Source organism: Solanum tuberosum, unplaced genomic scaffold (genome assembly GCF_000226075.1).
Source record: "Solanum tuberosum cultivar DM 1-3 516 R44 unplaced genomic scaffold, SolTub_3.0 scf00080, whole genome shotgun sequence".
Lineage (NCBI taxonomy): Eukaryota > Viridiplantae > Streptophyta > Magnoliopsida > Solanales > Solanaceae > Solanum > Solanum tuberosum.
Window position 1 is genome coordinate 350,805 of NW_006239007.1, and position 22,911 is coordinate 373,715.

General features: G+C 35.4%; 1 long non-coding RNA gene across 1 annotated transcript; it reads right to left on the minus strand.

The window, feature by feature from the left end:
• Window positions 1-18,231: 18,231 nt before the first annotated feature.
• LOC102586260 (uncharacterized) lies at window positions 18,232-21,535 on the minus strand. Its single transcript, XR_367274.2, has 3 exons — window positions 21,306-21,535; window positions 19,384-19,416; window positions 18,232-18,431 (listed from the first exon to the last, which is right to left on the minus strand). It is a non-coding gene; the product is annotated as an uncharacterized lncRNA (long non-coding RNA).
• Window positions 21,536-22,911: the final 1,376 nt, after the last annotated feature.

A 22,911-nucleotide genomic window follows, 5' to 3' on the forward strand; every position in this document is an offset into this window, starting at 1 on the left:
TTGCATAATATGCTTTAATGAGATAGTTGCATGTTGTGTTTCTTCGGTGTTTGAAATGAGAATGATGATTCGGATAAGGAAGTTCCTCCAATGAAATGGGAAATAATAAAGTTGATGCATAAGGAGTTGGCAGATGTGTTGCTACTTTTTTGAATTACACAAAGTTGTTTTGAGCCTTTTATGTGTAGTTGATGTTCCTCCTTGATGTGTGCTCTTATGTTGATCTAGTATGTTGTGTATTGTGAGCTGCTAGTAGGGTCATTGAGTCCTCAGAAGTGTTTTAAGTGTCATTCAAGGACGAATGTTCCTAAGTGGGGATATCGTAACAACCCTCAAAATGAAGTAGGGTTAAGGACAGCCTCACATGGGCTTTATGCATTAATAACTTGTTAAAATAATGAAGAACAACCCTTTTAGTCAGTTTTAAACAATTTGGAAGTCAAACGTCAAGGGACGACCAAGACGTTCGAAAACTAGTCTTTTACGTGTTGGTATGTTCTAGTATGCTGTTCATCGTTTATGTGTTGTTTGGAGTCTAAAATCAGTGGATGTGACCCTAGTGTCTTAATAAATGTTTTTAGGGTCAAAACGTTTGGGTACGACTCCCCGGGACCACCCTAAGGGTCCCCGAGGAGGTCCACAACCCTTGGCCAAACAAGCTGCCAAGGCAGCTTGAAGTTGTTCATGGAGGGAGTGGCTCCGTGTCCCGGACCAGCTTCACCAATGGCCAAAAAGTGGCTCTGCATCGTGGAGACACCGCGGACTCTACTGTCTCGGAATGTAATCTCCAGAAACTCCATGGAACATCTCCGCATCGCGGACTTGGTTCCTGACGAAATCTGCGAAAATAAAACTCAAGTTTGACTTGTTTAAATGGTCCAACAAAGTAAGGGGTGGTTTGGGTACTTTGGGTAATTATTATAAACAGTTATTCTACCTATTTTAAGGTATTTAAGTTGGTTAAAACCCCAAAAACCTAGAATTAGACCCCATTCTTGAAATTGACTTTTCCCTCTCAAAAATAGATTCTCTCAAAAACTCCATTGAAGACCTTGATGAAGCTCAAGCTAGGAGATGAGTTTTCGTCTTATTTCTTCTTCTATTTCATGGGACTTCAATAATTAAGATATGGTAACTCTTGATTCTTGAATAACCTCTCATTCAAGGAGTTGTATAAAAGATTTTCAAAAGTGATTCAAAGACCAAAATTCCCAATTTTCAATCTAAACATGGGTCCTTGTCAAACGATTTTCTAAATCATTCTATTGATGAATTAATGTGGAATTAAGGTATTTAAGATAATTTTCAAAGGAATTCTTGACGAACCCATGATCCCCAAATTCTCGAAAATTGCCCTATAATGTGGGTCTTTGTGAATATGATCTCTATTGGTGAAATTATGTTTAGATTAGATTGTGTTGATGTTACCTATGATTATGTATACTTATTCATATTGAATTGTTGGTATATTGATGAGTTCAGAATTATGGCCTTATGGGCAAAGTTACGGGTTGATCCCTTTGTTTATAGAATTGTACTTCGATTATGTTTATGTTATTGAATTACATTGTTGATTCCTATTTCTATCTATGACAATTGATTATGAATTGTTGAGGATTGATCCATGGTGATCATGGCTTGGAGAATTGGTAAGTTGACTTAACTTCTAGTCTATACTCTGAGAATTGATGTTGTGTGGTTTGGTCCACTTATGTTGGTGGTGTTTACTTCTTGTCTGTCTACGCATGTTTAGATCATGGCCTTGAAGGCAATAGATGTGAAGTGAATTGCTGACTATAATGCATATGCTTATGAAGTTGTGCTATGAATGTTATGTATGAAATCCTCAATGCTAAGCATGATGTTTAAAGTGTGTTGATGATGAGGAGTATAAAATGAATGATAATGTTTGATATAAGGTGTGGTCTACATTATTGATTATGTTAAGTACTATTGTGGACTATAATGCATATGCTTATGAAGTTGTGCTATGAATGTTATGTATGAAATCCTCAATGCTAAGCATGATGTTTAAAGTGTGTTGATGATGAGGAGTATAAAATGAATGATAATGTTTGATATAAGGTGTGGTCTACATTATTGATTATGTTAAGTACTATTGTGGAATGGCCCCTACCTATATGACCCCTATATGAATTTGTAATCATATACATGTTAGGAGTACGTATTCAATGTTGAATGTGTCCTTGTCTCCTATGCTGAAGTGTGGGTGTGTGGTCTAGTATGCTTAAAGGCTTTATATGTGAATTGGTCATGATTTGGGGATATTGTGAATGTGTTGTGATCCCTTGAGGGGAAGTGCACTCAATATCAATGTTGTTGCTATTATGTCACTATGAGGACCAATATGTACACACAAACTCTACATGTATAGCTATGAATATGATGTGTTATGGTGTCTATTGAAAGGTTAAATCTTATATGCACCTTTACATCTTATTATGCATGCAAAGTGTATGATTAGCAAGGTATGAATATGTGTTGTATAAAGGTGTTTATGTGAAAGGCTTTCTCACATATGTACACACATGAATGAATGAATAAGGGTTATGATAGTCTAGTGAAAGTGAGTCTCTAGAAAGGTTTCCTCAATTGTACTCTAAACTAGACTACATTATGAATATGGTATTACTATGTGAAAGGTCATTCTCACATAATGTAGGTTCTATGATGAAAGGTCATTCTCATCTTAGAAACCTTTGAGCTATATGATATTAGTCATTAAGTCCCTAAAGCCTATTTTATAAACTAATGTTAAATAAAGGCTTAAAGATGTTTAAAAAGGGAGTTGGAGCTTAGCACCGCGCGTACAAGAAAAATGAGAGTGGGTGCTTCACGTTTAGCAAGTCCGGCTTCCTACAAGAGAACCTTCACTTTTAGCAAGTCCGGATTCCCAACATAGATGTTGTCTCAAGAGATGGAAACCTCAACTCCTAGTAAGTCAAGGTTTCTAGTATTAAACTCCTTGTTCCATAACTACGTGCCCCCGTAGGTCTTAGCCTAGTGGATCCACTACATAGCTATTATGTATGTAGGTCCTACCTTGGCAAGTAGTACCCTCTCTTTTCGGTGTGGGAGTAAAACACCGAATTCCATGTAGCTAACATGGTCTATGTCGGTTATGGCAATGTCTCCCGAAAGTTAAGAAATGAACTAAGATAACAATATGAACTCTTGTCATGGTTTGTTGAAGAGTTACTTAGTGTAGGTAGGACTATGGACCCTACTTATGCATTGCACAAGTGGACTCTAAGGGAGGTTATGATTAGGCTCTTTATGTAATGAAGACTACGGTCTATGTAAGTAAATATGAAAGCATGTTGAGGTTGACTTTACTTATGTCAATACATGAAGTATGATTATGCATGTGAATTACACTTATGACTTCTTAATGGGTTTGCTTAGTATATGTGGCGGTATGGGACTCCATGTGTACATTGCACAAGTGAGCTTATGAAGGGGTTGTGAGGGTGGTTTACCTATGATATGAAATAAATGGGTTATAAGTAATGATGTAGTAAATGAATTAGTCCTTATATGATGTTATGAAGTATGTTGGTCTTATGTCTAATGTTAAATGAATATGTTATGACTTGTTGAATATGATATGCCTAGTCTATGGTGTCTTCTTAGGAACACATGGTGTGAGTAGTGTTATGGGATGCTACTTGCACATTGCACTAGTGTGACTTGGGAGTTGTCTTAGGTGATGGTTCCTATGTGAAGACTATTTCTTATGGTGTGCTTATGAATCTATGAATATATGTGGTTGGATTGATGAAGGCTATATGTAAGTTCACCCTTGGTAACCTTAAGGTGATACATTGCACCAAGTATTCCCTAAGGGTTGCTTGAGAAAGGGAGTTAAGATAAAGAAGCATTGAGTGTACCTAAAATGTTATAAGTGGCTCTATGTGGTATTATGAATGGTTTCCGTGTGTATGTTGATGTATGTGGTTTATATTGTTCATATTGTGCTAAATGTTCTTGAAGTTTCTCTAAAAAGGCATTCATGCATGGTTTCTAACACCATTGTTCTTCATCTTTTTTTACACCAAGTGTAGGTGGTGGTGGCTAAAGGGCCTTTCCTAGAAGTGAGGAGCTTGTCTTACTATTCCCAAGCTCGGGGGTGTCCTTAAAGATTGAAGGACCTTTATGTTAAAGAGTTTCCTTAGGTTCAATGTACTAGATAGTAGTTTCTTTTGTATTGTAAGGGTTGTGTCCCTCTTGTGTTATAGTAGTGTTTTAAGATGGCTACCTTGAGACGTAAAACTCCGAATTTGTAGTAAAGGTTTAAATGAGGTGACTTTAAAGTCTTCTGTTATATTATGAAATATTTTTAAATTTTCCGTTATTTTTCTATGATAAATGCTATGACGAATGCTAAGGGATTGTACAAGACCTCCGAGAGGTCGAATACGTCGATAATGGCTAGGGGGTGCTCTCGGGTCGTTACAGTGTTGATGCAGCGAAGTAAGGTTATAACTTATTCTTCTAGACAACTTATGGTGCATGAGAATAATTTTTCGACTCATGACCTCGATCTTGCAGCCATAGTATTTGTCCTAATGATTTGGAGACATTACATGTATGGTGTTCTCGTAGATATGTTCACAGACCATAAAAGCCTTTATTATCTGTTCACCCAGAAAGATTTGAATCTTCGCCAGAGGAGGTGGCTTGAATTCCTCAAGGACTATGACAGGGATGTACTTTACCATCCTAATAAGGCCAATGTAGTAACTGATGCTCTCAGCAGACTATACGGGTAGTGTAGCACGTGTTGAAGAAGAAAGGAAGGAATTAGCAAAAGATGTTCATCGGCTTGCTCGCATAGGAGTTTGCCTTATGAACATATCATATGATGGTGTGATAGTTCACAATGGGTCAGAATCTTCACCGGTAGTGGAGGTTAAGGAAAATTAAGACAACGATCCTATATTTATTCAATTAAAGGGTGCAGTTTATCAGCAGAAAGTTGAGGTTTTCTCCCAAGGGGGAGATGATGTACTTCGTTACCAGGGACGCTTATGTGTTCTTCAGGTGGGTGAGTTGAGACACCAGATCCTTACAGAAGCCCATAACTCCAGATATTTTGTTCATACAGATGCCACCAAGATGTACCTTATCTACATGAAGTCTTTTGGTTGAATGGCATGAAAAGAGATATAACAGATTTTGTGGCTGAGTGCCCTAATTGTCAACTGGTGAAGGTGGAACATCACAAACCAGGAGGTATGAATCAAGAGATTAACATTACTACATGGAAGTGGGAAGTTATTAACATGGACATCATTGCAGGTTTACCTCGTACTTGCAGGCAACATTACTCCATATGGCTGATTGTAGACATAGTTACTAAGTCCGCTCACTTTTTGGCTGTTCAGACTATAGATTAGGCGGAGGACTGCGCCAAGCTTTACATTAATGAGAAAGTCAGGTTGCATGGGGTTCCTTTGTCTACCATCACAGATAGAGGTCCTAAGTTTACCTCTCATTTTTGGAAGTCATTTCACAAAGGTCTTGGTACTTAGGTAAATGTTAGCACAACATTTTATCCTCAGACGGATGGTCTGGAAGAGCGTACCATTCAGACTTTAGAGGACATGTTAAGAGCTTGCATTATCGACTTCAAGGTCAGTTGGGATGATAACCTACCTATCATAGAGTTTGCCTACAATAATAGCTACCATTCAACTATTCAGATGACCCATTATGAGGCGTTGTATGGGCGTAGATGTAGATATCCAGTTGGTTGGTTTAAAGTAGGAGAAGCAACTTTGACAGGGCCAGATTCGGTTCATGATGCTACGGAAAAATTTCAGCTCATTATAGGGACAAACTTAAGATAGTCCAGAGTCGTCAGAATTCCTATGCAGATGTAAGGAGTAGGGACATAGAATTTGAGGTTGATGATTGGGTTTTCCTGAAAGTGTCACCTATGAAGGGGGCGATAAGATTTGGCAAGAAAGGGAATCTTAGTCCCAGATATGTAGGTCCTTACAGGATTTTAAAAAGGGTTGGAAAGGTGGCTTATGAGTTAGAGTTGCCAGCAGAACTAGCAGTGGTGCACCCGGTCTGTCACATTTCGTTGTTGAAGAAGTGTGTGGGTGATCCAACATCTATAGTACTACTAAAAAGTGTGGCTGTGAATGATAGTCTCCATTACAAGGAAAACGCCCTCTAAGGAAGGGAAATCTGGTCCGAAAAAGTCTAAATCTAGTCCCAAATAGTCTATTGCAACGGAAAAGGCTGGTCGCCACCCGTCCTAATAGACCTCTTCGCTAAAGGTCAACTGCGACGGGCTCCTTTAACTGGTCCTTAAATGTTTTTAGAGACGAAATCATAGCTAGTCGCAAAAATACTTTTAGAGACCATGTATCTCATTCCAAATAGTTGATTTTCTTCTTTAAAATCTAGTAATTTTCTGGTCGTTAAATCCCTTTAGGGAAGAGAAACTACCACATTGTAGAGCACCTTTTTGCGACTAGTGGCTACCTCATCCTAGATTAACCTTTAGGGACGAGAAGTTGTCTCATCTTAAAAGAATTTTTAGGGACAGAGCAACATTTTTGGTCTCTAGTTGACTACCAATGTTTCTTAAGCTTTGTATTACGAAATTATAAATTTTATCAATAAACATAAGATTGCTACAAAAAATTTCCAAACAAAAGCCTAATATAAATATAAAAATTGGCTATCATCCCATGATGTTAATTTCAATATTTTCTTAACAAAAAAGCTTAGCTAATTAACATCTCAAGCTACAGTATAATATCAAGTTTTGCATAACTCCATAGCAAAATAATAATGATCTTTTGCATCTTCTATACATGCATCTTGACTTGTAATTTCAATCTTCAAAATCTGTAAGTACAAAAATTTTAAAAAGACCATAAGTAACTATTGGTATATATGTAATGAGTAAGATGTAAATTTTACACTAAATTAGTTAAACTGCTCATCGCAAAAAACTCTAAAATTCAGCGAGGATTATCTAGAAACGTTAACAAGCTTCACGAATATAAGAAGATTAATAAGGAAAGCTTTGATATGCATTAAGAAAAAAATCATATCTACATCAAAACACAGAAATTCGAGGACAAGATATAGTACAAATGGAGAAATTCCCCATCAAGAATGTGTGTTATGGATACTTTACAGACTCAATCAGCAACATCTCTTTATATAGAGTGAAGATGGATAGCTTACGTCGAAGGAGTAATGGGTAAATCGTGTAGAATTCAACTTCCACCCAAATATGTAGAGGAGAGTATGCATTGTATCAAGAGAAGACAATAGAGGCAATTCCGAAAGGAACCAGTAGCAGCATGATAGAGGTCTGATGTTGGATAATCTTCATAGAAGGGTATTCAACTTATTAGATGCTCTTAGATTATAAAAGTACGTAAAAAAGAGTCCAAGTGTTTTCTGTTAGAACATCAAGTCTAAAACATCCTACCAGAACTTCAAGTATAAAATTTCAAAGCTGATCCAAATTTGTTTGTGACTTAAATTATTATGGTTTCCTCATAGTCGTGGAGTTTCCTATAAGAACTTCAACTGTCTAGTTAGTAGAGTATCACAAGTCTAAATAGTCTATAATTTTCAAGTTTATATGTTTTGATGTAGTAGGTTGGGAGACAAAAATAGATTGCATTCGATGATGTATCAGAAGTCTAAATGGTCAACATATTGCATTCACAGTGATTTCATTATATCCTAGAGAACTATCGATTGCATTCACAATGACTTTTATATCCTGAATTTTCCATGTTAAAGAGAACCATTATGTATAACTAGGAATTGAGTCCGTTCTCGTTGAATTATTCCATCTGGAAAGAACCATGATTGATGAAACAGTGATGGACTATCTGTGAAATATTACGATAATCAATAATGAGATATCACATAGTTGTTATTGACAATGGACTAGAATGTTGGAAAGCTGAAATGAGATATGCTTCATTGAAATACCACACTCTAGGGAGTTTTTATCGACAATGAACTGCAAAATGAGGGCCTAAAATGAGATATGCTGGCAAAATTCATAGAAATGTAACCCACCATGCAGAAATTCAACGATAAGACGATTTTAAAAAAATTGACCTTACACATCTCTACTACTACTAGGACGAGTGTAGTATAGTACTTCTAAAACAACTGTACATGCACAAAATAAAAAACAGAGGAAAAACACAAGCGTGCAACTGCTATTTGACACAAAGCTACGAAATTGAATCTTAAAGACAAAAGGTTAATAGTCTTTGGTATCTATGCAATTAAAATAGTTTTGAAAAAACTCACTTGTTTCAGCTTCTTGGATGTATTTCTTTAGTTGATTGGTAAATGGATTCTTAACTTTCATATAGTCTAGTTTAAGAACCATTGAGTTCTTGTGTATCGCACCCTTTCCTTGACTAGAAGACATGATTAAGTTTGTAAGTTCTTGTTCCCGTCTCTTCCTTACAACACCTGGAGAAAGCCAGAAGGTGCTCAGACCACAACTCATTAGCAAATAGATAGAAGATAATAAATTGACGAGAAGGTGGACATAGTATTTCATTTTCTTCTCTAATACTCAAAATAGCATAATTCAAGAACTTTTTCATCTCATCTAAGTAGGCTTGGTCGACTCGATTTTCAATAAAAAGTTGCATCTATTGCTTACTAGGTGCCATAACCTTGTAGAATACATAAAAATTATATTAATAAAAAATAAAGGATAAGAAGAATCTTAAGATGCACATAATTTGTGATTGAATAATTGGTACAGAAGTAACTTCAATGTTTCAATTACTTCAAAGGTAAGTGATATAGAATACATAGATAAAAGATTATACTAGAAAAGAATCTTTGGATTTGATTTAAAACTTGCAAACAAAAAAGTTTATGATCCATGTGAAATTTTTTAATTGACATTGGTAAAAAAAAATTAACTTTGACTTGATCAAATTGATAGTAGTTTTCTTAGAGGCTATGTTTCATGGCTTCAAACTGATAGGTGTCTCTGTTTATTTCAAATAGATCCTTCTCTTTTTGGATATATTATTCTCTTAACTCATGATTCATGCTATATCATCAGTGACCCATTACTTGAAGTATTTGTCAATATCAAAACAGTTAGAAATAACAATTCAAGATGAGATATACTACTCTACGATAAGGAAAATTGACTCATATTGCTTCTACACTTAGTTGAATCTTTTCCCTTCTAAAAGCTACTTAAAATAGTAGTACGGAATGATGACATCCTAGAAGGAATGATATTTTACCTAAGCTTGTTACGAGAATTACCTTCTAACCACAAGGATCAGAAAGATGAAATTGATGATTTGATGAAGCTGTTTGTAAAGGTCAGTCACTTGAAGTTCTGTTGCAGGAAAAGATAAGTAAGATATCTGTTTTGAAGACGGATATCTCATGAAAGTGCAAGGACACATAATTGTTTTCACGTAAAAACTCGGAGCTGACTGCTAGTGCCAAGGAAACCATAGAAGGAAAATGTTCCATCGAGGAGGAATTTTTAGAGAAAAGGAAAGTTTGTGAGAACTTAGAGATAAAAATTACCAAGTATGATGATATTGTTGACAAAATGAGAAATTCAATTGAATGTTCATAGAGAAATCTGAATGATGTTATTAATGAGAAGGAAGACCTTCATAGATAAATTTTCATGTTCAAAACGAAACTAGAGACAGCACAAAGTCTTGCGGAGGAAAGTGAAGAAATTTTCATAGAAGCAAAAGGGGTTGACTTGTGATTGAAGCTACTTTCTTCAGCTACTAACCTCTGATGTTTTCCTTATTTTTCCTTTTTCCTGCTCCCCATTTACTTACAACAATATTCTATTCAAGTTAGGTGGCCGAGATAGCAAAACTTCAGGCTGATGAGAAAGAAGAGGAGGTTAAATTGTTCGTGAGGTTTGTTGACGAACTAAAACGCATAGTGAATGTACCATAAAAGGAGGTACTCATTCTTGGCTAAGCTAAATGTATTTATCATTTAATAATATGACTTCCCACTTAATAGGTTTAACTTTTCACAGGAGAGGCTGAGCAACAACAGTTACAAAGAAAGGGGCTTCAAATGGAACTTCATGCCATCAAGCAACAAATGAACTTCATGATTAAAATTCATAATTTATTCTAGTTAGATAGAAATCTCCTAGGAATTAGTGACACATTACTACGCATATGGATCAGTTTTAATAACGTCAACAACTTTTCCCGCCTTCTCTGTTAGCCTTATAAGTTCAACAATAGTTTAGTTGTTATTCAAGATGGATTTCTCAAGTTTAATACAACTCGCTCAATCCTCTATCAGAACATTATTTTACCTCATTGAGCTGTGAGTGCCTTTGTTTAAGAAAGGTTAATTGTTCTCTTACTATTTAGGAACAATAAGTTCTCCTACGATTGATCCCTTTCACTTTTGGGATCTTATCACACTACAAACTTAAATCTATTTTTAAATACACGATCAGTTATCTAAGGGAAGAAGAGTAACCTGAACAAGAAGAGTTACTCGAAGAAAACAAACAACACACCGAATCAGAGAGGAAAATAGAAATCAACTTGCAAAAGAGGAGGCATACCTAAGATAGTAGTAGACAGTAAACATAGATTCAGTTAGACAGGAACGGAAGAATATATGGTGCTACTATTAGAACTTATCTTCTTGAAAGATCTCGAGTTTTCCAAGTTTCAAACCCAAATTGAACTATCATTTTTTCTACCCTTTATGTGCAACACCATATGAGGTAATTTGCATTAGTTCAAGTTAATTAGATTGTAAAATATAATTGATTCTTTAGACATAAACATACACTACGATATGATGCATTTATATTAGATAACTTCATAAAAGTGCAATTGCAATTCCAAATTCTTTTAGTTAGATAGAAAGCTGTTAGGAACTAGCAGCACGTGACTACGCACATGGATAAGTTGAACAACTGCAACTACTTTCTTTCACTCCTAGTCTAAAAATCGAAACAATACTTCACTTGTAATTCATAATGGATTTCTCATGTTTAATACAACTCTCTTTGTCATCTCTTAAACACTATTTTAGTTCATTTAGCTACGAGATCCTCTGTTACAAGGACGGTTAGGAACACTCTATTCTCTTAAGATTAATCCCCTTCATATTTTGGATCAAATCACACCACAAACTTTAATATATTTTAAAACACGACCAGCTAGTCTAACAGAAAAGAGTATATCAAACAAGAAGAGTTATAAATCGCATAAAACAATCAACAAGTCATAGTTAGAGACGAAAAAAATCAACTCACGAAGTGGGGCATACCTGAGATTCGAGTAAGATAGAAAATAGAGATTGAGTTGAGATCTCTGCTCGGAAGACCTGTGGTTTCTCTGTTTTGAGAAAACAAAGATGAACTGCTGAGAGCTATGAGCTATGCTGAGATCTCTACCAAGAAGATGCTGTTAGGGTTTTCTGATTCGCGACACTGTTTTGAGAAATAAAGCGTCATTTGTGTTTGTTTTTTTAGAATTTTAGTTCACTTATGTTTTGGCTCTAAGTTTTGGTGAAAATTGAATTTTATTAAAATTGACGTTGCCACTTTCTAACCCTATATTATAATTTGGGACCAGTTTTTAATTTCTTTAGAGACTAGATTTATTACCTTCACAAAAAGATACATAATTAAGGACCCAAATAAAATCTCGTCCCAATAGATATACTTTTAGAGACGTGATTATTAACTCGTCCCTAAATGTTGGTCATAAATAGAGCTTTTTCTTGTAGTGTCTCACTTATGAAGAGTTGGCAGTTGAAATTCTTGATCGTTAAGTTCAAAGGTTGAGAAACAAAGAAGTCACTTCAGTTCAGATTTTGTGGAGGAGTCAGTCCGTAGTGGGAGCTACTTGGGAAGCAGAAGCAGCCAAGAAGGCCGAGTATCATCATCTCTTTCCTTCTGACTCCATTCCAGCTTGAGGTAATAGTGCCTCTCCTATATTTCAGTTACACTGGCATAAATTCAGTCATAATATCATGTTCCTTCAGTTATACTTGCATTTTCAACGTATTTGCATGATTTTGGAACTTAATTCAGTCAGATTTCAGTTTCCACTACTTACTGGTAAGGTTTGCATCTCTTTCCCTCCATATGCAGCTATTTTAGTCTTCATTCGAGGACGAATCTTGAAGTTACAGGCATCACCAACAGAGCCACCTATGTACCATAGGTACCGTGATTGGCCACCGGGAACCCCCTCCTAAAATCCCATAAATTTTAGCTAAGGGTCGACCCACGTCCAAACCTACAGACCGTAGGTCAGACCATGGGTCATGGTCCAGGTCCGTGATCCTCGACAACCCATATTTGAAGCCAATCATCGACTGACTAAGACGGACCATCGGTCAGGTCTGTGGTTGGCTTCGACAGGTTTTAAGTCATTAGTCGTTTGATATTTTCCCTGTGTTGGACACCTAAACAACGTCGTTTAACCTCTAAACTACATCGTTTTGGTCAGTTTTAGCTTACTAACTTAATCAGAACTTATCCTAACAAATGCATTCTCAAATATTCGATCAAACAAAGAAAAAGAAGAGCGAAAGCATCGACAAAACCCTCTCAAAGAACTCAACAAGTTTCCCTCAGTTTCAACCACGAAATCGACAGATTTCTCCAAGGAATTCGTCAGTAGGTATGTGGGATTACACTAGTGGGTTCCTTTCACCTATTAGGTCCCTATAATTCAGTGAAATCCTTCGTTCTCTATATTATATTTAGACTTAGGGTTTCCAAAACTTCAAATAATTATTGTGATTTAGCTGTTAGAGTAATCCTAATCAGATTATTATGTTTTCGTAACCGTGTTGCTTAATTATTGTATGAAATTTTGAACCCTAGCTGGGTAGATTCGTTTCATTCATGAATTACACTTTCTTGGTGAGTTTATACAGATATACATGCATTAGTTTTCAAATGTTTCATTATCAGTACTTAATGTTGCATTTTCAGTTAGCATGTCAAGATCTTGAACTATCCACTTTATTTAAGTTATGTTGTATTGTATACATTCTATTTGGAGTAGGCTTAGTACCGAGTTCGACTAGGGTCAATCACCCTCATCGTCCTAGAACTACGTGCCCCTATAGGTTAAGTCCCCTCTGTGGGCATCATATTTAGTGATCATGCCAGTCATGGCTTTATACCCCAGGCTAGCTATATTGGGTCCTCTCGATAGGGCGTATACATCAGACTGCACGTTTAGCTCTCGTGGTTTTATGTCGATTATTAGTAGATCCCACAGTCATATTCTAGTGTATTGACCAGGTTACCATTTACATTTCAGTATTCAGTGTCAGTATGTTATGTACATGGTTATTGCATTCAGTTTAGTTCATATTCATCATGTTGATCTATTACCATTGTTCAGTATGCTTTGTTCAGTTTTGTATATTATTCAGCTTTATCGTATCATGCATGTTTAATACCTTTCAAATACTGACACATGCTCTGCGCTAAATCTTCTTGTGATGTAGGTTAAAGTCCTCTGCATTCATATCACGTGTAGATCGGTTCCCGGTCCATATTCAGCTGTATCCGTGGTGAGTCCTTATTCTTCAAAGACGATAGAAATGTTCTTTTACATTCAGTCTTTATTTCAGTTTTAGTTTTGCTAGAGTTAGCTGGGGGAATGTCCCAGCATCTCTACTCAATTAATGGCTTATTTCAAACATATTTAGATAGTTTTGGTTTTTTCAGTTTGACCTTCTAGTTATTGTTAAACTCTTAGTCTTTTTTGTATCTAGATGTAGTGGTTATTCCCTATTTCAGTTTATGTTATAATTTAAAGATTTCACACAGTACTTCTTATTTCACTTATCTTAGTATGCTATGATATGCCAGCTAAGGGTCAGCTTAGGTTCACTCGTGATCGTAGGTCCTGTGCTTACATCAAGGGGGCAGCCTCAGGGCTGACAACTACCTTCCCTAGTTGTTCTGTTCATTATGGCGATCCAATTTGAGCTATCTATTTCATTAGGCGATGTACTGTTTGCACTTAAGTTAGCTGAGTTGGCTTGTATCATGAGCCCAACTTTTTGGATCTTTTGGCGAGCTATACGCTCACTCAACGAGTCACCGAGTGACTTTTGCGAGCTCCACCCTTACTTTTCCTAAATTTTTCAGAATTTTTTGTTTCTATTAACAATATAATATCCATATCTTATTCTTAAGCATTAATTCCTACACATACACAATTTAACATAAGTTATGAACACCAAATAGACATTGAGGATCTTAATTCATCAAATAACAATCCCTTAGTGAGTCGAAATTCCCAACTCATCAGTAATCAATGGCAACCAAAATGAATCTGTGTGCATTAGAGGCAGTTGGCTCTATTAGACCATTGACATCCATGCCACAAGCAACTAATGGCCAAGGTGAACTCATAGCATTGAGTTCATGAAATGATACTCGAATAAAATCTCCATGTACTAGACATTTACGATATTTTTTCACAAACTTGCAACAATCGTGCTTTATAGTAATCTAAAAATAAATGACTCGAGGGATCTTCTTCGCCAAAGTGAGCCTATTCATAACCACAAACTCAAGCGTGTATATGTTCAAGAAACTGCAAAACCCCAATATCATCAACACATTAGAGAAGACCTAAATCTGTACTCCTCCTATAAAGGATTTCCCTGCTCTAAAAGAAATTCTTAGCCATATGGTGTATCGCCTTCTTTTGATTGAATGTAACATTCTCAGGATAAGTTGCACTTTCAAAGTACTTCTTTATGTCAATATAGCAATGCAACTTGTCTGATTCTACTTCAACATGTGATCTAATAACTTGTTCTTTCACCTCTATATCCAAAGAATCAACAAAACATGTATCTGGATATTTGATCATTGAAGCAATAGTGGAAAGGGCATCAGACTACTCATTTTATATTTTGGAGTGTGCCTAAATTCTATCTTATGGAATCTTTTCCATAACTTTTGTATATCCTACACATACAGTGGGATCTTTGGGTTCTTTACAACCTACTCTCCTTGAACTTGGTAAATTAGCAAATTTGAATCTTTAAATACCATATAATCATTAACATTCATATTAATGTCAATTTTAAACCAAGGATGCAAGCTTCGCATCCATCCATGTTGTTTGTGCAATTGAATTGGAGTTTAGCCACCATAGGATACTGTTGACAAGATTCTGACACTAAGACCGCTTTAATACCTTTTCCTTGGTGATTCGTTGGTCCGTCAAAGAACACACTCCAATCAGGTATATTTCGAAAATGTCTTCTTCCACAAATGCCACTTCTTCATAAGGGAAGTATTTTTTGAGTGTTTCATATTCTTTATCAGCTAGATTTTCTGCGAGATGATCAACTAAGGCATGTGCTTTTATCACCTTTTGTGTCACATACATATTATGAAACTCACTCAATAACATTATCCATTTATCCAACTTCACGGTTGGCATTGCCTTCTAGAAATATACTTCAGTTTGTCAATCTTGGAAATGAGGTATTTAGTGTTCGAAGTCAAATAATGTCTCAACTTTTGAGTTATCCAAGTTAAAGTGCATCATTTTTTCTTCAAAAGAGTGTAACGAGCCTCGTATGGGGTGAACCTCTTGCTTAAATAGTACATCTCTCGCTCATTTTTCCTTGTTTTATCATGTTGACCAAGCAGGTATCAAAATTTATTATTCGTGATAAATAGATACGGTGACAAAGGAATCCCTTCTCATGGAGGAACCAACATTGGTGGATAGGATAAGTAATTCTTGATGGCATCAAAAGTAGTTTGACATTCTCTAGTCCACTTGGTAAGTGCATCCTTTTACAACAAATTAATGATGGGGTCACAAACCACAGGTGATGGAGCTATGAACCGGCTAATGTAAGGCAAGCTTCCCAAGAAGCTCATCACCTCTTTATTGGTCTTCTGGGGAGGTAACTCTTGTGTCGTCTTTATCTTAGACGGATAGAGCTCGATACCCCTTCTGCTGACTATGAATCGCAATGATTTGAATGTTTTCTCAAAAAGAACATTTAACGGGATTTAGTTTAAAATTTTATCGACTAAGGAGATTAAAGAACTTCCAATAATGGGTCAAGTGATCCAAACTCTCACGGGACTTTATGATTAAATCATCAACATATACCTCGATTTCTTTGTGAATTATATCATAAAACATGGTTGTCATAGCCCTCATAAAAGTAGGACCGGACTTCTAGAGGACAAAGGGTATCACCCTATAATGAAGAATGTGATTGAAATAACTTAAAATCTAGGTATAATGATGAGATTAAGAAAGAAAGATTGAAAGTAAGGCTTGTGATCATGATAGTTAGGGCTTAAAGAGTAAAACTAATACTATGTGATCTTGTGTGTATTGTTGAAAGACTGTTTCTCACTTACACACTTAGGCATAAGGATGCTAGGAGATCCAAGGTTCTCTCACATAAAATGATTCTAGGTTGGCTTAATAACCTAAAAAGAATCAAAGCATGTTAGACTAAAATAACTTGAAGTTGTGACAGATGTTCCCTTCATGTATAGCTTGGCTTGGTAGGATAAGACAAAGATTGATAGCTTAGGATTTAGGATATATGGTCCCCTAAGGGATAGCTTGACTTGGGATTGAAAAATGCATTTCATGGTAGCATGAGTTAGGAGTAGTCATGGTAGCCTATTATTGAGCATTTATACTCTCCTATGGGTAGCTTGAACTAGCATTGTTAGGATGCCTTCATGATAGCAGGACTTGGTTTGTCCGAGGCCATTTCATGGTAGCTTTAGGATTGATAATTTATACTCTCCTAAGGGTAGTTTGGGATTGAGAATGATACTCTCCTACGGATAGCTTACATTAACATCTTGGTGTGCTTACAAAGGTAGCTTGACTATGAATTGTATGATCCATTTCAAGGATATCTTAGGATTAAGGACTTATACTCTCTTAAGGGTAGTTTAGGATTGAGGATCCATACTCTCATAAGGGTAGCTTGACTTTGCATTATAAGATGCATTTCAAGGGTAGATTGACTTATGGTTAGTCGTGATCGCTTAAGATTGAGGACTCATACTCTCCTAAGGGTAGCTTAGGATTGATAATCATACTCTCCTAAGGATAGTTCGCATTTGTATCATAGTATACTTGCAAGGGTAGCATGACTTAGTTGGTCTAGGACTATTTCATGGTAGCTAGGATAGGACACTTTTACCTTTCCTAGAGTAGCTTGGACTTGCAGGTTAGTGTGTCTTCCAAGGTAGTTAGCTTAGCTTAATATAGTTATGTTAGTAATATGATAGCTTGGTCTACCTTAAGAGGGGGTTATTCCTTGGTTGCCTTGAATTGAAAAATTGAGTTCATTCATGGGTTATGACTTGCCTATTACTAATAGAGAAGTACCTTCAATGAATAGAGGCAAATAGTCAAGATGGACTAGTCCCCAACTAGTGATCATTCATGATAGTCTAAAGGGGTACTTAGTGTGGATAGTAGTATGGGATGCTATCCATACATTGCACAAGTATGACTTGAGGCTAGTTATGAAGGGTCTCTTATGTAGTGTAGCTTAGATTGGGTTGTTGCCATAGTTGCCTTCGAAGATATGATGCACTAAAGGTGATATTTCCTTTTTCTATATGAAGTAAGCCAATAGTGAGACCAAAGGAGGGTGAATATGACTAGGATGACTTTAAGGTTATGTTTAGTGTGAAGGTTAGTACGGGATGCCTTTCATGTATTGCACAAGTGTGCTGTGAGCACTACAAGAAAAATGGTCACTAGCGAAGGGAAATGAGGTCCCTAAAAGTCCATTTCTGGTCCCTAAAACGTATTAGAGACGAGAAAAATCTGGTCGCCACTCGTCCCTATAGCCTCCGTCGCTATTGACATTTAGAGACGAGATTTTGTAACTGGTCCTTGAAGACCTTTAGGGACAGACAAATTTATGGTCCCTAAATGCCATTTAGGGACCAAATTCCTGGTTCCTATTCGAGAATTGTAATATATTATTTCTCGTCGTAGTTCATCATTAGTGACCCAGTTTACGGTGCTTAAAGTTTTTTATGTGCAACATAATATGGTTATTGACTGTAATTTGTAGTATTATAAATTCTGGTCCTAAACTATAATATTACCAAAATTATACAATGGTTAAAATTTGAAACATAAAAATTAGACACATAATAATCAAATTTTGGATTAAAATAACATTAGTAGAATTATATAACAATAACGTAAGTCATTGTATTGTTTACACAACCCTTCCTTGAATCTAACATCTGTACAAAAAGATACAAATTATTCACCTAATACAACAAAAATAACTAAGAAACTTGTCAACTAGTATCTTTCCTTTCTTTTGCCACTTGACTTGTTAACTGAAAAATTCAATGCCTGTATAGGATATGAGATATATTAGTTCATATGTAATTATTTTGAGCTTACACCTATCACATTCTATTTAGTGCAACTCATAACCTTCAAAATTCAAACATAAATATAGAAGGACATGCGAGAATATATGCAAACAGCAATATGTTAGAATATCTAAAATTGACTTGAAGTTATCTTCTGGTAAAACAAAATTATCATTACCAATGAAAAACATAATAGAGAATGTATGGTCAGGTTATTGTTATTCCATTTATCAGGTTGATTATAATTCAAATACCAATCAACATAACAAGATAAGGCCTTTTCGGTGCATTTCTATTCAGATGCAGATTGCCTTCATTTACTTACATTGAAAAATTCACAAAAACATCAGTCTCATTTATTCATGTAAAGTCATATAACATGGTATACAAAATATACTTTAAGCTCAAAGCTGAGAGCTCGAACATGAATTTATGTGTACTTAAGATCAATTCTTTCAAAAATCACATACAATAAGCATTTAATAAGAGTAACACTACAAAGACAAGTCTGCAACAATATTCAAATAAAAGAGTGTCTAAGTAATACTTTCCAAACTTTAGAAGCTACAATAGTATCCATCTGGTGACCAACACAATAATTTCATACTCTATGCATAGTATCCTAATAGTTTTTGGAACAAGCTATATAACATTCAACAATCACCTAAAAGGGAAACCTTGAACAACCACGCCTAAAAGGCCCGAAACCTTGTACAACCACACCTAAAAGGGAAACCTTGAACATCCCAACCACACCTCTAAAATCTCTTAAGCCATGTAATTCCGATATAGATATATAAAGGTCTAATTTTCAAACAATAGAACACTAAAAATGATATCACTGGACTTTACCCATTCAAGAAAAATAAAAGGCAAAGAGAGTAACAAAATATAGAGCTAAACCCAAAATAAGAACAAGTTGGAACTACCTTGGTATGTACTTCAGTGTCTTGATCATTTTCCTGCAAATGTAACCAACTAATGCATTATATACAATAAGCTCTCAGTCCTCATCACCATAATAAAACAAAAATAAATAAATTAATACCAGCGAACATGACCAACTCATACATTTAGGCACCAATCTTAACCTTAAAACAAAATGTTCTTCAACATCAAAAGAACTTTTTGAACAACTTTAAATAATAATCAACTTTTTTTTATGACAAGGAAAACCCGCAGCCGCTACCCTTTGGGTGCACACATGGTAAAACCCCTGCTCCTTTGCACCAAACTTTATGCTGTAAATACTATTTTTGTATTCAAGATCACATTATAATTCATTTAGCCGACTTAAACCAGCAAAATAAATTGATGTTTTGTTAGTCGTTACTCACTTGGTATCTCATTTTCAAGAAATAGATGATGTTGGAGACTGAAAATTAATGTGTTGAGCTTAAATTAATTTATTTAATTGCTTAAGCTCATTTATCTTTTCTTATGCATGCAAATTCTTGAAACAAAATAACATTATCATTTCTTTTTAGAGGCCAAAGACCTTTAACAGCAAACAGAGAAGGAAATTTCAATCACGCCAAATAGAAAATAGGTAGTTAGGATAGTAGCACATGACAACATATATAGGATGGACGGACAATTACTTTTGCTGCGTGATACTACATAGAGAAACTGAGAAGTCAAGAGAAATTCGAGCACAAGAGCATGAAGAACATCTAGGCCAAAAATAACAACAAAAACAGGGGCTCAATCTTATACACCAATTTCTTCAAAATAATATTATGCTAACAGTACTTCCAAATTAAACTTGTAATTTCTGCATCAATCGTTAACTTTAGCCCAACTTTGTGCTATAGTCAAGTATTATCTCAACAACAAAGTGTCATATATGATAATCTCTAGTTTAGACTACAACTCCACTTTAACTATTCAGTGAAGTTATTCATTCTGATACAATTGAATATTAAGTTGAGATAAAAGATAAACTCTATAAAGAACTTTATTACTCCTACACTTTTACTTTCATTATAAGCTAATATATCATGCACTCACTATCTCCTATCAAGAACAAGTTAAAAAGCAAGGAGTTTCAGCACACACAAACATAAAATCTTATTTTTATTCCGCATATAAAAAAATCAAGGGATGAGCTTTGTTAATGCACTTAAGAAGAGCAATTTAACTCCACAAAAACTAAGTTTTGAATCAATATAGAGTCTAGATTATAATGCTTAAAACTAAGGAAATGTGAATATTAATTTGGAGAGAGCATTTCTTGATAGAATGAACATAAATATTTACAAAGAAGAGCTTCAACCAATGAGTCTGTCACTCCAACTAGAGTGTCACTCATTAAATAGACGCATATCTGTCGAAATACTTTCATTGGAAAATCTCTTTGAGATGCTATAACAAAACCAATTCACACATTTTTTCTTTCTCATCTGATTATTTTTTCAATCAGATTATACTTGCCAAATATACAAAGTTTGTTACGATTGAAAAATCCTTAAAAGTTCACAGTAGAGAAACTGAATAAGAGGATCTTTAATATTTTTACCAACTCATCATCTCATAAGAAATACCATAATGACAACACTAAAAAACACCATCATCCTTTCAAGAAAGTCCCCAAAAGACATGCTTATCACAACCCTAATTAACAAATTCCTAAAATACACTCTAAAACATTCTTCCTAAACCTCCAAGATCTAGCTTTAAACCAAGCACTATAACGTGTATCCCTCATATAACAACAATTAGTATCCTAAACAACCACAATCTAAAAACACTCGATCAAAAAAATAGAAAGGACGGAAGGAAAATAAGTCCGATTTCAATTGGAAAACAAGAAGACGTAGACAAATCAGATGTAAGAGAAAGAAAAACTTACTCATGAATGATGTAGAATGGCAGTGCTAGACAAGAAGGTTTTTCTTCCACTTTTTTTTTAGAGAGGAGAGAGTGGCGGGGTTTAGGGATTTGAGAAAGAATTTATTTGAGAGCCTTCTTAGTATATACTGCATTTTATCTTTTAGAGACGGGTTGTTTTCCTTTTCATATACCCATTCGGGTATTAAAATATAAAACTATGAATTCGGGACGAAGTAAAATTATCATCCCTATAAGTATACTTTTTGGGACCATATTTACTATCCGTCCCAAAATCATGGTCTTTAATAAACCTTTTTCTTGTAGTGGAGGTTACCTAGAAGTATGGTGCCTTTATGGTAAGAAAAGCTTAAAGACTTGACAATGTATATAAGCTATGATTAAGATGACCAGAAAGGGACACTTGGCTTGGGTGGTATTCTGGGATGCTATTCATGCTTTGCACTTGTATGCTTTTGAGGTTACTTGAGAATGATTTTATTATGGTATAGATGACTAAGAGTCAATTATGCTTATTATGATTATGATTTATCTCCTATGCTCATTAACTATGTCTTATTTTGACTTATGATTATATGATACGTATGTTGGAGAATATGCTATGACTATGTTATGATCTCTTATGCTTATGTACTATGTTGACTTGCCATTTTGAGATGTTCTTATGATGTTGTGATAGCTATCATACATCGTACATTCTATACCAACAAATATTTTGCCTATATTCTAATCAACTGTAGGGTTTCAGAGACTGAGTTCCTTTGGAGTCTAGGTTTATAAGGAGCAAGAAGAGTTGAAGATTTGGTGAGTCCTCATAGCTTCGAGGACAAACCCATTATTTCCTTTATGTCATTTCTTTATGTTTTCAGACTATTGTATGGGATGTGTCCCAAGAGTTTAATTTAAAGTGTATTAGATGGTTTGAGACAAAGTATAGAAAGGCTTCCGCTTGATTTTATGAAAATGACTTCAATTGTAAACGTTTTAAATTTTTCTGTACTTTTCTATTATCTTATGTTATGATATGCTAAGGGCTTGTATGAGACCCTTTCGGGGTCAAGTACACCATGTAACGTCTAGGAAGTACCCCTGGGTCGTGACAAACTTGGTAATTAGAGCACAAGGTTTAGAAGGGTTCTAGGATTGTCTCAAACCACGTCTAGTAGAGTCTTGTTCATAGATGTGAAGTACGCCACATTTATGAATAGGAGGCTATATGATGCTTAGGAAACTTCACATCTTCGTTCTCCAAGTTGTGCTACAGAGTTTAACTCTATAAGGTCTCTCTCATATTCCTTATCCGATGGTCTGGAAGACATGACTACTCGAATGGCTTATGCTACAAAGAGCGAGGGAGAAAGGTTGGTTGTGATGCCAATTATGGCTATGTGACTTGAGAGATTAGAGATAATAGATTGTGATATTGTGTTTAGTATGAATGATGCTTCATTGTTGCCTTTATGTTATGGAAGATGTTTAGAAGATTTGTGTAGGCTCACTCCCAAGGGGGATATAGTGTGCCTACCTAGCAAGGTGATTGTGAGGTTATGTTTAGTTGTTGATAGAACCCAACTTAGACATGATGAGTTTTGAAGTATGTTGATGGA